This window comes from Schistocerca serialis, chromosome 6, assembly GCF_023864345.2.
Source record: "Schistocerca serialis cubense isolate TAMUIC-IGC-003099 chromosome 6, iqSchSeri2.2, whole genome shotgun sequence".
Classification (NCBI taxonomy): domain Eukaryota; kingdom Metazoa; phylum Arthropoda; class Insecta; order Orthoptera; family Acrididae; genus Schistocerca; species Schistocerca serialis.
This window is the reverse complement of record NC_064643.1, coordinates 748,891,922-748,908,495: the sequence shown is the minus strand read 5'-3', so window position 1 is coordinate 748,908,495 and position 16,574 is coordinate 748,891,922. Positions and strand designations below refer to the sequence as shown.

Genomic DNA, 16,574 nt, shown 5'->3' with positions numbered 1-16,574 from the left:
AAAATCCATAGAGAAGAAATACAAACTTTGGGGTTCGCCGATGACATTGTAATTCTATCAGAGACAGCAAAGTACCTGGAAGAGCAGCTAAACGGAATGGAAAGTGTCTTGAAAGGAGGATATAAGATGAACATCGAATAAAGCAAAACGAAGATAATGGAATGTTGCCGAATTAAATCGGATGATGCTGAGGGTATTAGTTAAGGAAATGAGGCGCTTAAAGTAGTAAATGAATTTTGCTACTTGGGGAGCAAAATAACTGATGATGGTCGAAGTAGAGAGGATATAAAATGTAGACTGGCAATGGCAAGGAAAGCGTTTCTGAAAAAGAGAAATTTGTTAACATCGAGTATTGATTTAAGTGTCAGGAAGTCGTTTCTGAAAGTATTTGTATGGAGTGTAGCCATGTATGGAAGAGAAACATGGACGATAAATGCTTTGGAGAAGAGAATCGAAGCTTTCGAAATGTGGTGCTACAGAAGAATGCTGAAGATTAGACGGGTAGATCACATAACTAATGAGGAGGTATTGAACAGACTTGGGGAAAAGACGAGTCTGTGGCACAAATTGACTAGAAGAAGGGATCGGTTGGTAGGACATGTTCTGAGGCATCAAGGGATCAGCAATTTAGTACTGGAGGGCAGCGTGGAGGGTAAAAATCGTAGAGGGAGACCAAGAGATGAATACACTAAGCAGATTCAGTAGGATGTAGGTTGTAGTAGGTACTGGGAGATGAAGAAGCTTGCACAGGATAGAGTAGCATGGAGAGCTGCATCAAACCAGTCTCTGGACTGAAGACCACAACAACAACAGCATCATGTAAGATACGTAAACTGATTCATACATCCACTCTTTTGCCAATTAAGTTATAACTAGTACTTTAGACTTAATGTTACAAGCAACACACAGCTCATCAGTTCGATAGTAAATATTTCAACTGTGAACTGTGAACAAATCATGTATACTATTTTACAATAATTACTGGTTCACAATTGTAAATATAATGTGCCAAAAGTTCCGCTAAATGTTCATATGTAGGAACAATTTTACAGTAAGAAAATAAAAAATAACCCAATGAAGATGGCACAAAAAGTGCCGAAACATGTGTGGGTAAAACAAAACTAAAAAGGTTTCTTGCATACGGCGGAATTCCTCATCCTATTTTCATAGCAAGGACGGATATAAGAGGAAGAACTGCAACACCAAAAGATGATTATTCAAGAGAGATGTTTGGGAAGAGTGCGCCCAAAAGAACAGCAGAAATGAAAGAGAGATGGCGAGGACGTGGATTGATGCCCTCCGCCAGCGCCTGTGCTCCACGGCCGCCCGTGTCCGCGCGACGGGGCGGCGCGTCCCCGAGGCTGGCGTGATGGACGCGGGCTGCTCCGACCGGAAGCGGAAACTGGGGAGTGGGCGGCGGCGCCGGAACTGCGGGGGTGTCGCACCGCAGCTTCCTCGCAACGAGGACGCTGCCGCCGGCCCCCCGCCTCTCGCCAGATGACACCAGCTAGCATCAGTCACTGTGCGGCCCTCCCTAGACCCCGGCGGCTAACCGACCGTTTACTGAGGCTTCGGGCTAGGGGCGCGTGGCCGCAAGCTGCCACTCGGCAGGGAAAATAGGCACGATTTTATCACACCAGCTATGAACAAAGCCTTGTCACCCCCTCTAATCAGTCACCTATTCGTACCAACTTGCGAACCAGAACTGTAAGCGTAAATGTCGTATAGTCTCTCGTTGTGAAATACGATAGTACACAGATCTTTTATGCTTGAATCACTCGAAGCTATACGGAGAATGTGAAATCAAACACCTGTCAGGGGAGCTCAGATGGTAGAGCACTTGCCCGTGAAAGGCAAAGGTTCCGAGTTCGCGTCTCGGTCCGGCACACAGCTTTAATCTGCCAGGAAACTTTCAGGTCCGATAGTCCCTTGTGCCAAACATCGCACTGAATAGCTCCTCTGCATTGCAGTCCGTCGCAAGCAGTACATTGCAAATCCCGATGGCAGGTTGCTCTAGGTTTGAGATCACCTGTCTTTCTCTGCCATGTACGTTATAGTAAGTTACGCAACCAGAACGCATATCAGAAAAGGGCAAAACTTTTGTCCTCTGACAACGCGAACCGGCTACGCCGCGGAATGCTACTGCGCGCTAGGAGCGATCTCGTGTTGTTCGGACGCTCGCGTTATCGGCGAGTTAGAGCGCCGCGGCGGCAGGGTCGTAACTTTTAGCGGGCACGCGCCAAAGAAGTCTTTTCTTCGAACCGATAACCACTACGAGCCGACATCCGCTGGGCACTAATTGGGGTGGAGGGGATGGGGGGCAGATACCGCTCGGACGCCGCAGATGTGCACGAGGAACTTGGCGTGAGGCCGGTGTGTGTGTGTGTGTGTGTGTGTGTGTGTGTGTGTGTGTGCGCGCCAGCCGCACGGAGGCCGCTAGAGCTGCCGGCAGATGATTCACACAGTCCGGGGCCCTCCGAGGCCGGCGTCCTTGCCAAGGTGAGCGACAGCCGTGACCTCTTCCGGCCGTCCGTCTACCTTGCAGCGCTTTAAAAGGATCGCGCGCTGTGTCTTTAGTCAGCAGGCAGTGCTAAGTAGAGGACGATAGGACACTGACCGGACCGCAAGTATTTTTGGGTTTTGTTTTGTATACCCATTTCGTCTACACCTACATCTACATGATTACCCTGCAATTCACATTTAAGTGCTTGGCAGAGGGTTCACAATCATACTATGTCCCTACCACTCCACTCCAGAACAGCGCGCGGGAAAACGAACACCTAAACCTGTCTGTTCGAGCTCTGATTTCCCTTATTTTATTTTGATGATCATTCCTACCTATGTAGGTTAGGCTCAACAAAATATTTTCGCATTCGGAAGAGAAAGTTGGTGACTGAAATTTCCTAAATAGATCTCGCCGCGACGAAAAACGTCTTTGCTTTAATGACTTCCATCCCAACTCGCGTACCATACCTGCCACACTCTCCCCCCTATTACGTGATAATACAAAACGAGCTGCCCTGCGCTACTGCGCAAAACTGGCTGCTCGAATCACTTCATTATCCTTCTCTGTTCTCATCGGCCCAGTTTCAGCGAGCTCGGAATGAGGCAGTTGAAAAGACTGCTGGAGGGGATCTCTGCTTCCGGCATTCACCATGCAACCAAGAGAAACCTCCCTGAACCTTGGTCGCGATGGGGCGAGTGGAGCTACTTGTGATATGTTGTGGGAAAATACGTCCCATGCACAAACATGAAAGCTTACTCTCTCTCTCTCTCTCTCTCTCTCTGTCTCTCTCTCCCTCTCTCTCTCTCCCTTTGTGTGTGTGTGTGTGTGTGTGTGTGTGTGTGTGTAACGGAGTATACTCGATGACCTGCTCGACATGTAATGCATCGTACGTGACTTTCCTTGGACGCCAAGCCGCCAGTGTATCGTGTTAGCGTCAGCGGTCGTGCCAAGGTGGATACACCGGTTGCCATTACATCACCGAAGTTATGAACCGTCAGAAGTGGCGAGTACTTGTATGGGCGATCGTCCGGTTATGCCGCGCTTACAATAGAGTCAGAAGTCTCTGTAAACTGAAGCAGCAAATCGGTACCGAGATCTGATGATGGTCGTCGCTAACCGAAACCTGTAGTCTAAGGACCTAAAAATTTTGTGATCATAGAAAGATATAAAAGAAATTTATTTTTCACTGTTTCCACCACTGTTCTGTTAGCGACCGTGTCGCGGCTCGTCAAATAATGCGAACTGGTAGCTTGGAATGTCGCCATCAACGCTGTACAAGCTAAACCATTAAATGTATCTTTACATCTGAAGGTAGTTGACAGTTGCTTAAACTCACCCGCTGAAGAATTACTGGAGCCATAAATCAAAGTACATGGTTTTGGATGTTTAAGTAAGAGGATCGAGATGGAGAGAGGATAATCGTGTCACCTGTACCTTGGCGTAATTGGCAGGTGAGAAGGCAGCCGCAGCCACTGGGAGGAATGCTTTGCGACAGGCCGTCCGCCAGTCACCTCCGGCCTAATGAAGTCGTTTCGCACCCGAAGCCGGTGTCCTGGCGGGCTGTGTTACGTAGGCGGTGACGCGCTGAGCTGGCTGGCCGCTGTCGCTGCCGCTGCCGCCACCCACCACCCGCCGCGCCCTGGAGCTGGAGCGCGTGTCACTGCTCGCTGCGGAATCTCCCCCTCCCGGCAGACCTCATAAAACAAGCCTGACTTGTGCGCGCGACGCGCACCTGTACGTAGCCCGCGTGAGTGCGTGTGAGTGCGTGCGCTCGGCGTCTCGTACAACCGCCGCATTCTGAGCACCTCATTCGCCGCCAGCCCGCTACACGTCTGCGTGACCGCAGCACCGGCTCTCTTAATGGCACAGCACCACGCAGTGTCGACACTTTCCAATTTGTTTACCCCGTATTCGATATACACTGAAGAGCCAAATAAACTGGTATACTTGCCTAATATAGTGCACGGCCCTCGCGAGTATGCAGAAGTGCCGCTACACGACGTAGCACGGACTCGACAAATGTCTGAAGTGGTGCTGGAGGGAACTGACACCATCGACCGTGCAGGGCTGTCGGTAAATCCGTAAGACTACGATGGGTGGAGATCTCTTCTAAAGAGCACGTTGCAAGGCATCCCAGATATGGTCAATAATGTTCATGTCTGGGGAGTTTGGTGACCAGTGCAAGTGTTTAAACTCAGAAGACGTTTTCTGGAGACACTCTGTAGCAATTCTGGACGTGTGGGTTGTCGAATTGTCTTGCTGGAATTGCCCAAGTCCGTCGGAATGCACAATGGACGTGATGGTTCCAAATGGCTCCGAGCACTATGGGACTCAACATCTGAGGTCATAAGTCCCCTAGAACTTAGAACTACTTAAACCTAACTAACCTAAGGACATCACACACATCCATGCCCGAGGCAGGATTCGAACCTGCGACCGTAGTGGTCTTGCGGTTCCACACTGTAGCGCCTAGAAACGCTCGGCCACCTCGGCCGGCTCTCATAAAAACAACTCTAGTATATTTAGCCAAAAAAAATCAAAGTAAAACCACCTGCACCATATTCTATATTAAACCCCGAAACCAATTAAGACTCACGTGGACTGATAAGGGAAGGAATGAGGCGGATCTGCGCAGAATGGCTGAGGAAAAGAACTTATGGAACCCACTGCCAGGAAAAAGGGGCAGCATGATAGCAGATCTGGTGAGATATGAGGGAATAACTTCCATGGTATTATAAGTAGCTGCAGAGGGTAAAAACGGTAGAGGAAGACAGAGACTGGGATATATCCAGCAAATAACTGAGGATGCAGGTTGCAGTTGCTACTCTGAGATAAAAAGCTTGTCACGAGAGAGAAATTCGTGGCGGGCCGCATCAAACCAAAGGACAAATGAGGGGAAAAAAAAGAAAAGAAAAGCATTCGAACCGACTACGTACGGTTTCCCATCGCACCTCTGCGCCCCATTCCTGGGGGATCTCTCAGTGTACGCCTACGACTCTTGTCTTGTTCGGTCAGTACCAGTAGATGAAGTCCGGCTTGACTGGAGCGTGCGAGCGGTGGAATGCCCCGGCCAGCAGCAGGGCACGCGCCCGCTGACGTCACGGCAATTTAGAGGCAGGAAGGCGGCGTCCGCCGTCCACCCACGCCGCAGGCTCCCCGGGCCGCCGCTAGAGGCGCTTCCGCGCTCCTTGATTGATGATTCGGCGTTTCAGAACGCTCCGCATTAACTACCGGAGCTGATTGCTCTCCAAGAGCAGCCTATCATAAAATTACTGCTCCACCGGTTGTTATTTAGTAATGGACAAGAGAGTTTGACGAATATGGATAGCACCACGACTTCCGCTGTACTTGGCGAAGTTTGACAATGCCGCTTCTGGACGTAATACAGCGCTATGTTTGTCTGTGGGAGAGAAAACCACCAGAGGACTACGTCACAATTCTAATACTGCGTCTAAATCGTAAGGCAGCACGATACGATGTTCAAATTGCTCTTGTTTATCTTTTTCTACGACTTATCTTAGAAGAAAGATTACGGAAAGGCAAACCTACGTTTGTAGCATTTGTAGACTTAGAGAAACCTTTTGACAATGTTGACTGGAATACTCTCTTTCAAATTCTGAAGGTGGCAGGGGTAAAATACAAGGAGCGAAAGGCTATTTACAATTTGTACAGAAACCAGAAGGCAGTCTTAAGAGCCGAGGGGCATGAAAGGGAAGCAGTGGTTGGGAAGAGAGTGTTACAGGGTTGTACCTTCTCCCCGATGTTATTCAATCTGTATATTGAGCAAGCAGTAAAGGAAACAAAAGAAAAATTCGGAGTAGGTATTAAAACCCATGGAGAAGAAATAAAAACTTTGAGGTTCGCCGATGACATTGTAATTCTGTCAGAGACAGCAAAGGACTTGGAAGAGCAGTTGAACGGAATGGACAGTTTCTTGAAAGGAGGATATAAGATGAACATCAACAGAAGCAAAACGAGGGTAATGGAATGTAGTCGAATTATGTCGGGTGATGCTGAGGGAATTAGGTTAGGAAATGAGACGCTTAAAGTAGTAAATGAGTTTTGCTATTTGGGGAGAAAAATAACTGATGATGGTCGAAGTAGAGAGTATATAAAATGTAGACTGGCAATGGAAAGGAAAGAGTTTCTGAAGAAGAGAAATTTGTTAACATCGAGTATAGATTTAAGTGTCCGGAAGTCGTTTCTGAAAGTATTTGTATGGAGTGTAGTCATGTATGAAAGTGAAACGTGGACGATAAATAGTTTGGACAAGAAGAGAATAGAAGCTTTCGAAATGTGGTGCTACAGAAGAATGCTGAAGATTAGATGGGTAGAGCACATAACTAATGAGGAGGTATTGAAAAGAATAGGGGAGAAGAGAAGTTTGTGGCAGAAATTGACAAGAAGAAGGGACCGGTTGGTAGGGCATGTTCTGAGGCATCAAGGAGCACAAATTTAGTATTGGAGGACAGCGTCGAGGGTAAAAATCGTAGAGGGAGACCAAGAGATGAATACACTAAGCAGATTCAGAAGGATGTAGGTTGCAGTAGGTACTGGGAGATGAAGAAGCTTGCACAGGATAGAGTAGCATGGAGAGCTGCATCAAACCAGTCTCAGGACTGAAGACCACAACAACAACAACAAATACAAGGGGCAACCAAATGAAGACTAAACACCCGCCACAACGCCACCCTAGAATGTTTCCATTCAAAAGTAATCACCACACGCGTTAAGACATTTATCCACTGCGAGACGTCCACGCATGTCTTTCTTCCGGTAGCCAAAGTTGTGGGAATCGCCCTCTGAAAGATCCGGTTTGTACGGAGAATGTTGCAGAGTTTATCATCTAAATCGCTGAAGTGCAGCCTTTGTCCGTTTGTCAGTGTGGGGGCGGGAGTTACTGTGCAACAGGACGCTTCCTCTCTTCGTCGAGCGTCGAACCACAATCAGTGCGCACCGCTATGAAGGCACTTTGCAGACACTGCGATGTGTCATAAAGTCAAAACGCCCAGGAATGCCACTGGACGGACTCATCCTGTTGCATAACAACGTTTGGCGACGTATGACAGAATGATAGAATAGTCTTTCCTGTTTGGCACCCTCTCAGGGGACCAGACACGGCATTTTAAGTGACATCGGTAATGTTTTATACCATTGGTCTGAAATGTTGTTTTTTTACCTTACTTATCACAAACAAATGATACCGTTGGTATTAATAAATGGTTCAAATGGCTCTGAGCACTATGGGACTCAACTGCCGAGGTCATTAGTCCCCTAGAACTTAGAACTAGTTAAACCTAACTAACCTAAGGACATCACAAACATCCATGCCCGAGGCAGGATTCGAACCTGCGACCGTAGCGGTCTTGCGGTTCTTGACTGCAGCGCCTTTAACCGCACGGCCACTTCGGCCGGCGTTGGTATTAATACATTCACACTAGTTTCTCTGTTAAGCACGAATATGATTTTTTCTATTTCTGTGTCGACAGGCTTGAGAAATCAGCGAACAAGTGAGTAATGGTATGAACTTTTACCGATAGCTATTGAGGAACTCGTCTTCAGGGCTAGTTTTTTGTCTGCAGCTAGCAACTCGTCTTCAGAGATAGTTTTGTCTTCAGCTAGCATTTGTCGCTCGTATAGCTATTCTTCCGATATAAACGGCCGTAAGTTCAGTTCACAGTCGTTTGTAACAATATTTACACCTAGTTTTCTAGACGGCCACTTTGACCGAGCGGTTCTAGGCGCTTCAGTCCCGACGGTGAGCTGCCGAGTTCCCGTCAGGCTACGGCACACAGGATGGTTCCAGAAACACAGCGGTCGTAAGACTGGCTGCTACCAGATGACAACGAGGAAGGAAAGAACGGCAACATGACCGCAACGCCAGTGGCCGCTAACGCCGGAAATAATGCCTGCGGGGGTGGACGGCGGTTTCCAGGGTGTGGCCGGTTATTGGGCGTGGTCGCTAGGTGCAGCGGTGGTCGTCGAGGGGCGGGGGCGCCAGGGAGGGTCCTCAGGCGTGCATCAGAGGCCCGTGACTCACGCCGCAAACATTATGGTGATGAATGGGTGCCGCCCTGAAACATAAGAAGAGCGCCCGCTAGGGGCGTGGGCCGTGGACTACACCGCCCCCCAGCGGGGATCACAGACCGCGCGCGCGCCATTAATGAATTACGGGGAACGTTGGGCTGACTCCGCTAACAGTCCCGCAAAGAAACAGCTTTCAGTTAACAAAATTAATATGGCGTTGATAAGCGGATCAGCTTAAAATCTAAATACACTACAGGCCATTAAAATTGCTACACCAAGAAGAAATGCAGATGACAAACGGATATTCATTGGACAAATATATTATACTAGAACTGACATGTGATTACATTTTCACGCAATTTGGGTGCATAGATCCTGAGAAATCAGAACCCAGAACAACCACCTCTGGCCGTAATAACGGCCTTGACACGCCTGGGCATTGAGTCAAACAGAGCTTGGATGGCGTATACAGGTACAGCTGCCCATGGAGCTTCAACATGATACCACAGTTAATCAAGAGTAGTGACTGGCGTATTGTGACGAGCGAGATCCTCGGCCACCATTGACCAGACGTTTTCAATTGGTGAGAGATCTGGAGAACGTGCTGGTCAGGACAGCAGTCGAACATTTTCTCTATCCAGAAAGGCCCGTACAGGATCTGCAACATGCGGTCGTGCATAATCCTGCAGAAATGTAGGGTTTGGTAGGGATCGAGTGAAGGGTAGAGCCACAGGTCGTAACACATCTGAAATGTAACGTCCACTATTCAAAGTGCCGTCAATGCGAACAAGACGTGACCGAGACCTGTAACCAATGGCACCCCATACCATCACGCCGGTTGAGACTCCAGTATGGCGAAGACGAATACACCCTTCCAATGTGCGTTCACCGCGATGTCGTCAAACACGGATGCGACCATCATGATGCTGTAAACAGAACCTGGATTCATCCGAAAAAATTACATTTTGCCATTCGTGCACCCAGGTTCGTCGTTGAGTACACCATCGCAGCCGCTCCTGTCTGTGATGCAGCGTCAAAGGTAACCGCAGCCATGGTCTCCGAGCTGATAGTCCATCCTGCTGCAAACGTCGTCGAACTGTTCGTGCAGATGGTTGTTGTCTTGCAAACGTCCTCATCTGTTGACTCAGGGATCGAGACGGGGCTGCACGATCCGTTACAGCCATGCGGATAAGATGCCTGTCATCTCGACTGCTAGTGATACGAGGCCGTTGGTATCCAGCACGGCTTTCCGTATTACCCTCCTGAACCCACCGATTCCATATTCTGCTAACACTCATTGGATCTCGACCAACGCGAACAGCAATGTCGCGATACGATAAACCGCGATCACGACAGGCTACAATCAGACCTTTATCAAAGTCGGAAACGTGATGGTACGCATTTCGCCTCCTTACACGAGGCATCACAACGACGTTTTACCAGGCAACGCCGGTCAACTGCTGTTTGTGTATGAGAAATCTGTTGGAAACTTTCTTCATGCCAGCACGTTGTAGGTGTCGCCACCGGCGCCAACCTTGTGTGAATGCTCTGAAAAGCTAATAATTTGCATATCAGAGCATCTCCTTCCTGTCGGTTAAATTTCGCGTCTGTAGCTCGTCATCTTCGTGGCGTAGCAATTTTAATGGCCAGTAGTGTACTACCGCGTATCAAGCGAGTTCACAAACCATTTCCAGAATCCAAAGGTGCTTTATTGGTGCACAAATGGTACTTAGCACCAGCCCATTAGAAAAATGGTAGCGGGTCTCAAACTCGGTTGGTCGCGTGAAATATTTTAAAATATTTATATGTTTCTCTCACCTTGTATGTCATGTTTATTTGATTTTTACTTTACGTAGCCCGCCGAAAGCAACTAATATTCTGCAACTTTCGATCCTTGCGATATGTTAATGTGAGAATTTACCAAGTATTCAATTGACAAAGTTAATACCATAAACTATACTTTAACGAGTGCAGAAAAACCAGGAGACATAATTCTCCACAAATACACACACGCACATGCACTCACTATTCAAGATATACAAGTACTGAGAAAGAGAAGGCATATGGAGAAAGAGAGAGATTAACTAGCCATTTTTCAGCTGCTATGTCATCATCAGCCACAGAGATGAATACGTCCGTGATGATAGGCTGGCAGCCGAAAATCGGTTAGTTGAATGACAGGTATTGTAGAATATTACAGAAGTGTCGTGTATTTATCATTCATGATGTATAAAATATTCTACGAAGAACCAACTGCACAGTCGTCGCAATATCCGTTTGTTTTTATAATGCAGCTACACAGATGTTAATCCAGTCAGTATAGTTACCTGCCTCCAGCTGACGGGGCAGGACTGACCACTGCAGTTTGCGATGCGGCGGTTTCAAAGGCGGCAATCTGGAAAACACAAACAATAAGTTTAATTCAGGAGCTAAGAGTAATCTTTTTTAAAGAAATACGTTTGCGTGAATAAACGCTCTAATTGCCTGAATGCGGGAGCGGCGACGTTGTGCTTGCACTGAGATTTTGGGGCAAATATGCGAGATGAATTGGTTGTTGCAAAGGTTTAACTTCGCAGTACGGGTGAATGAAGCGTGTGTGTAAAGTCAAAGTTTTCATATGAATAGGGGTCAAGATGGAAACGTGGTATAAAAGTTTATGGCCGGCCGCGGTGGTCTAGCGGTTCTAGGCGCGCAGTCCGGAACCGCGCGACTGCTACGGTCGCAGGTTCGAATCCTGCCTCGGGCATGGGTGTGTGTGATGTCCTTAGGTTAGTTAGGTTTAAGTAGTTCTAAGTTCTAGGGGACTGATGACCACAGTAGTTAAGTCCCATAGTGCTCAGAGCCATTTGAACCATTTTATGCTGTACAGAGGCGCAAGAGAGACCGAAAGATCTAACATCCCAGAGTTCACATGCAAATAATCTATGCTTCCCTTACGACGTACATTGGCAATAGATATTTACTCCTCCACAGACTATTATCTGTAAACGAACACTTTTTGTAGATGATATGCCTATTTACGACGAAGTATAACCCGAGGAAAACATTCACGCAAATACACTAGAAGATTTAGAAAAATGTTTCAATCTCGTCAGAAGGTGAAAAACCTTGCTCTTAATGGAGTGAAATATGAACGTGTGCACTTCAGAATGCTAAAAATTCACTAACCTAAGACTAAAAGGCAATTGAGAAGTTCGGCGAAGTCACTGACGTCGTACAGTGATGTTTGAGTCGTAAATATGAACTGGAATATTTAATCGTACGTTACGCTGTCATAGAAGAATTCTGAAAACTAGAGCTTAATTGAACTTGAATAAAACCGCAAACTTTTGTTAAGTTATGATTTAGTCACGACCGGTTTCGCTGCATTAAAGAAGCATCTTCAGGTGGTTAGCAGAGACGGTTCCGACGTTCTTAGTCACAGAATCCAACCCCATGAGGAGGGGAAATCGTCAACAAATAGTAACCGGCAGACTCTTGGGGCGAAGAGTGCAGGGGATGAGATACAGTAACAGACTCATCAAAACAGAATGAACATCTGAACATCAGATAATAGGGGACCGCATTCGTAAAGTTAATCCCTGTAGTTGGGCCGGCCGGAGTGGCCGTGCGGTTCTAGGCGCTACAGTCTGGAGCCGTGAGGCCGCTATGGTCGCAGGTTCGAATCCTGCCTCGGGGATGGATGTGTGTGATGTCCTTAGGTTGGTTAGGTTTAAGTAGTTCTAAGTTATCGGGGACTGATGACCTCAGCAGTTGAGTCCCATAGTGCTCAGAGCCATTTGAACCATATACAAGACCTATATTGGGTTGAACAGATCAAACGGATGTCCCTATTACCTCGCGAAATTCTACTAAATAAATTCCAAGACCGTTAATAGTGAGTATGCAAAATGGTTCAAATGCCTCTGAGCACTATGGGACTTAACTGCTGAGGTCATCAGTCCCCTAGAACTTAGAACTACTTAAACCTAACTAACCTAAGGACTTCACACACATCCATGCCCGAGGCAGGATTCGATCTTGCGACCGTAGCAGCTGCGTGGTTCCGGACTGAAGCTCCTAGAACCGCTCGGCCACAGCGGCCGGCACGCAAGAAGAATGCAAACTAAATTCTACATAAAAAAAAGCCGTGTGCGTCGCAGTGACTTACGTGCTACCAAATTAGGAACAGATTTAACACGAGTGACCTCTGGATGATATCCTTAATGTCATTTGCTTTGGAAATGGAATACACTTATGAAAAAGAAACGGGGAAAGGAAGGCGACGGAAAAAAGGATATGGCAAAAGAAGAGTTGTAAGTAACTTTTGAATATTCAAATAACTTGCGGGTTTGCTGCCGGGTGACGTCGTCGAAAACCGCCGATATTTCGACAGGAGCACACCCTGCCATTCTCAAGGCACAAATGCAAGGAAGAAGGAATGTGCAAGCAAATTTAATACCTCGGTTCACAGAGGAGAAACAAGGAAGACACTACACACAGAACAACTGTCAACACAACCAAAGATAACCAGCGTCAGAAATATCGATAGTTACTATTAATCAGTAGGTGAGGTAGCACTAATTCTGTCCCTCTGTTTTTTGATGAGAGACAGAGCCGGATTCCAAGCAGCATTTAAACAAAATCCACCATCTCTGTTAATAAGGTTGCTTGATAGTCTGATTTCAACAGCTTCCTTAATAACACTATCCCAATAGCTGGACGTGCAAGCCAGAATCTCCGTGTTGATGTATTCCATAGGATGACCGGTGTCACGGCAATGTTCTGCAATAGCGGATTTGCTCGGCTGTTGTAAGCGTGTGTGAGGCTTATGTTTAATACACCGATCATCGACAATCCTGATTGTCTGACCAATATATGACATGCCACAACTGCAAGGAATACGATAGACCCCAGCCTTACGCAAACCAAGATCATCTCTTACGGACGCCAACAGGGCCTTAATCTTAGAAGGTGGTCGAAAAACACATTTCACATCATATTTCCGCAAAATACGGCCAATCGTCTTGGAAATGCTTCCTGCGTAAGGCAGGGTGTGCTCCTGTCGAAATATCGGCGGTGATCGAGGACGTCACCCGGCAGCAAACCCGTAAGTTATTTGAAGATTCGATTCGCTGGGAAAAGTTAAGGTCTCAAACATTTGAATAGTGAAACGAGTCTTGATAAAAGGTAGAGAATTACTAGCTAAAATATGGAAAAATGAACTAATGATGTTCGTCCTGCATGCTCTGAAACTGATTGAACGAGAGATTTTGGCTTCTAACTTCACTCTGTGGCATCCTCTAGCCAGGAAGACCTACTCTCGTGCACGCTTAGCTTAGCTGTGCCTGGAAGAACTAGCGCACAGCAGCTGCAGAAGGAAGGAATGCGAAGTGGCGCTATCTAATCACGGCTAGCTTCCTCGCTGCGGTCAATTAGGATGAGCTGCTATTTCCACTGCGAGATAAGCGGCAGCCTGCCTCAGACAACGACACGCTCTGGTCCACGCAGCCTCGCTGACGACCGACACTCGGCTCTCTTTGCGCAGAGCGCTTGTCTGCGCACAACACGCCTCGCGTGTCCAAAAAACAGACCGACTACACGGACAAAGTAACACGTCAAAATTTGGAGCGCCCTAGAGAGTTTACGCTCGTGGCTAGCATGAACCATTAACGAAAATAGCATTTCAAACATTCTTTTTATGTTTACACACGTATTACTCTAAATTTCCTACTTTTAGGTTGCATATCGCGTTTTTATGACGTTTCTCAACTGCTTCGATTCCACCCATTTCAGTTTTGATAGATGACGGAAGTTGCTAAACTTGCAGTCCACTTGTCACTGTGCTTGGGGCTGCACCGTGCACGGAAGTCATTAATTTCAATAAAAACAAGAAATGAAATTATCGTCAGCTGTCGCTAATGTCAGTAAACAGGAGAAATTAAATTTGCCGTCTCGTAGACGTCGAGGTGGTACTAGGAACTGAGCGCGACAACTCAACCCGCCGTGGCTGTGTTAAAACAATCATTCGTGTTTTTATGTAAAACTGAAGAAAACTTAAAAGAGGATGGCCGACAGACGAAACAGCGCATACAAGGAGCATAAAAATGCAAACACTCACAGGGTGATTTGATCGCAAGAGAGCGTCTGAAATATAACTGGCACAACTGGAAGACAGGCGTCAATGATGTAACGTAATTATAGCTAGAAAATTTCAAGAGCCAGTATTCCGTGAGAGATCTGGGAAAATCCCTGTATATTAGCGTCGTATGAGCTGTTAAAATTACTTGACACTAGTAACAAATCGTTCAGAGGCATATATATATATATATATATATATATATATATATATATATATATATATATATTCAAGCACTGTTTGTGAATGAAATGAGTATTTGAACTCTGCCTTCTTCCGGAAAATGCGTCTAGTAGTAACGTCCACTGAATTACAGTAATATAAAGCGTTTCAAGGAGACAGAAGTACACAATTCCGTCAAGTAAATGCATCACTCATGCCGATGTACTAAGATCTCTCCTGTTACGGCTTATGACAACTGAGCATCATTGGCTGCCCTAGGACGTTTTATCCCGAATCAAACAACAAAACAGTCTAACAGCGTTCTGATTTAGAACGTTACCTCCTTACAAAGTCCGCCGGCCGGAGTGGCCGAGCGGTTCTAGACGCTACAGTCTGCAACCGCGCGACCGCTACGGTCGCAGGTTAGAATCCTGCCTCGGGCATGGATGTGTGTGATGGTAGTAGATTAGTTAGGTTTAAGCAGTTCTAAGTTCTAGGTGACTGATGACCTCCGAAGTTAAGTCCCAAAGTGCTCAGAGCCTGTTGAACCTTACAAACTCCGAAACAAGCATTACTAACAAGTGACAAAAATCATGTTGAATGATACGCGGTTCCACCACTCCTTTGTTTCTGAAGTACCGATATAGGCAAATTTCAGGGGTAAGAGATGTGATGCGAAGTCCGAAACCTTTCAAGAAAACTCAATTTTTCTTTATCAAACGTTTTAGTTGTTATTCTGAACTGGTCTTTCGTATCACAATTTGCAGTTCACAATACCACACAAACTTTTTACTTTTGGGCGACTTGGTGGCACATTGGTTTCCAGCATAGCATTTTATGCCTGATTATGTTACGATTATGTGGTCGTGTATGTGTGGAGAGAGAGAGAAGGAGGGGAGAGACGTGCCTCATTCATTCTGTTGTATCCTATTTGCCATTATCATTAGCATATTAAAAAGTAGGCTTTCTAATTAACGTAAATCTGATTTGAAACAGCACGCTTCTGAATACTTCAAGCTGTTCTGTAATACGATATTCGACTTAGGTGACGGAGTAATTAAAGCACTAGACCTCTATTAGTCTGGGGCATCGTCGTAAATTTCCCTACCGATAGTTCAATTTTGCTGCGCTTCCCTCAAATCACGTAAGGTGAACACCGAGATGGTTTTCATACAATGATGGCTTTCACGACCGGATGGTACTGTTGTTGATAATTCTGCCGGGTTATATGGCCGTCGTCCATGGAATACTTCTATTCCTAACGTTTCGTCCAATACTACGTTGGACATCTTCAGAGGTATGGCTGGTCCTGCTGAGCCCTGCCGAGTCGTCAGGACTCAGCAGGACCAGCCATACCTCTGAAGATGTCCAACGAAGTATTGGACGAAACGTTAGGAGTAGAAGAATTGGGCCACGGCCATATAACCCGGAAGGATTATCAACAACCGAGATGGTTTGTTTGAGAAAGACATGAACAACTTGCTTCTCATCGCTGTCCAGTCCGAGAGTGTGGCGCTTTGTCTCTAATAGCCTCGTGGTAGATGTTAAACCTTGAACTTCTTGTTCTTTCGTGGCGCAGTAATGTATATTATAGAAGATGTACGGTATACAAGAATATCATAAATTGTAACGAACGTCGAACTTAGCGTACCTGTTCTGTCTCATTTCTTGCTTCAGCGAAGGTACACACAACGTGTAAGAATAAAGCGAAGCGTACACACTTTGCCGACTTGCTCTTAGGCAGGCTGTTCCATGGGCTGT

General features: G+C 46.5%; 1 protein-coding gene across 2 annotated transcripts in view; it reads right to left on the bottom strand.

Moving 5' to 3' along the window:
- Window positions 1–16,574, bottom strand: part of LOC126484479 (uncharacterized) — a 451,324-nt gene that overhangs the window by 330,190 nt on the left and 104,560 nt on the right. Inside the window, exon 2 of one of the 2 annotated variants that reach the window (XM_050108007.1) lies at window positions 10,861–10,928. The gene's annotated coding sequence lies outside the window, so the exon portion shown is untranslated. The remainder of the gene's footprint in view (window positions 1–10,860; window positions 10,929–16,574) is intronic. The other variant, XM_050108008.1, reaches the window with a different exon arrangement.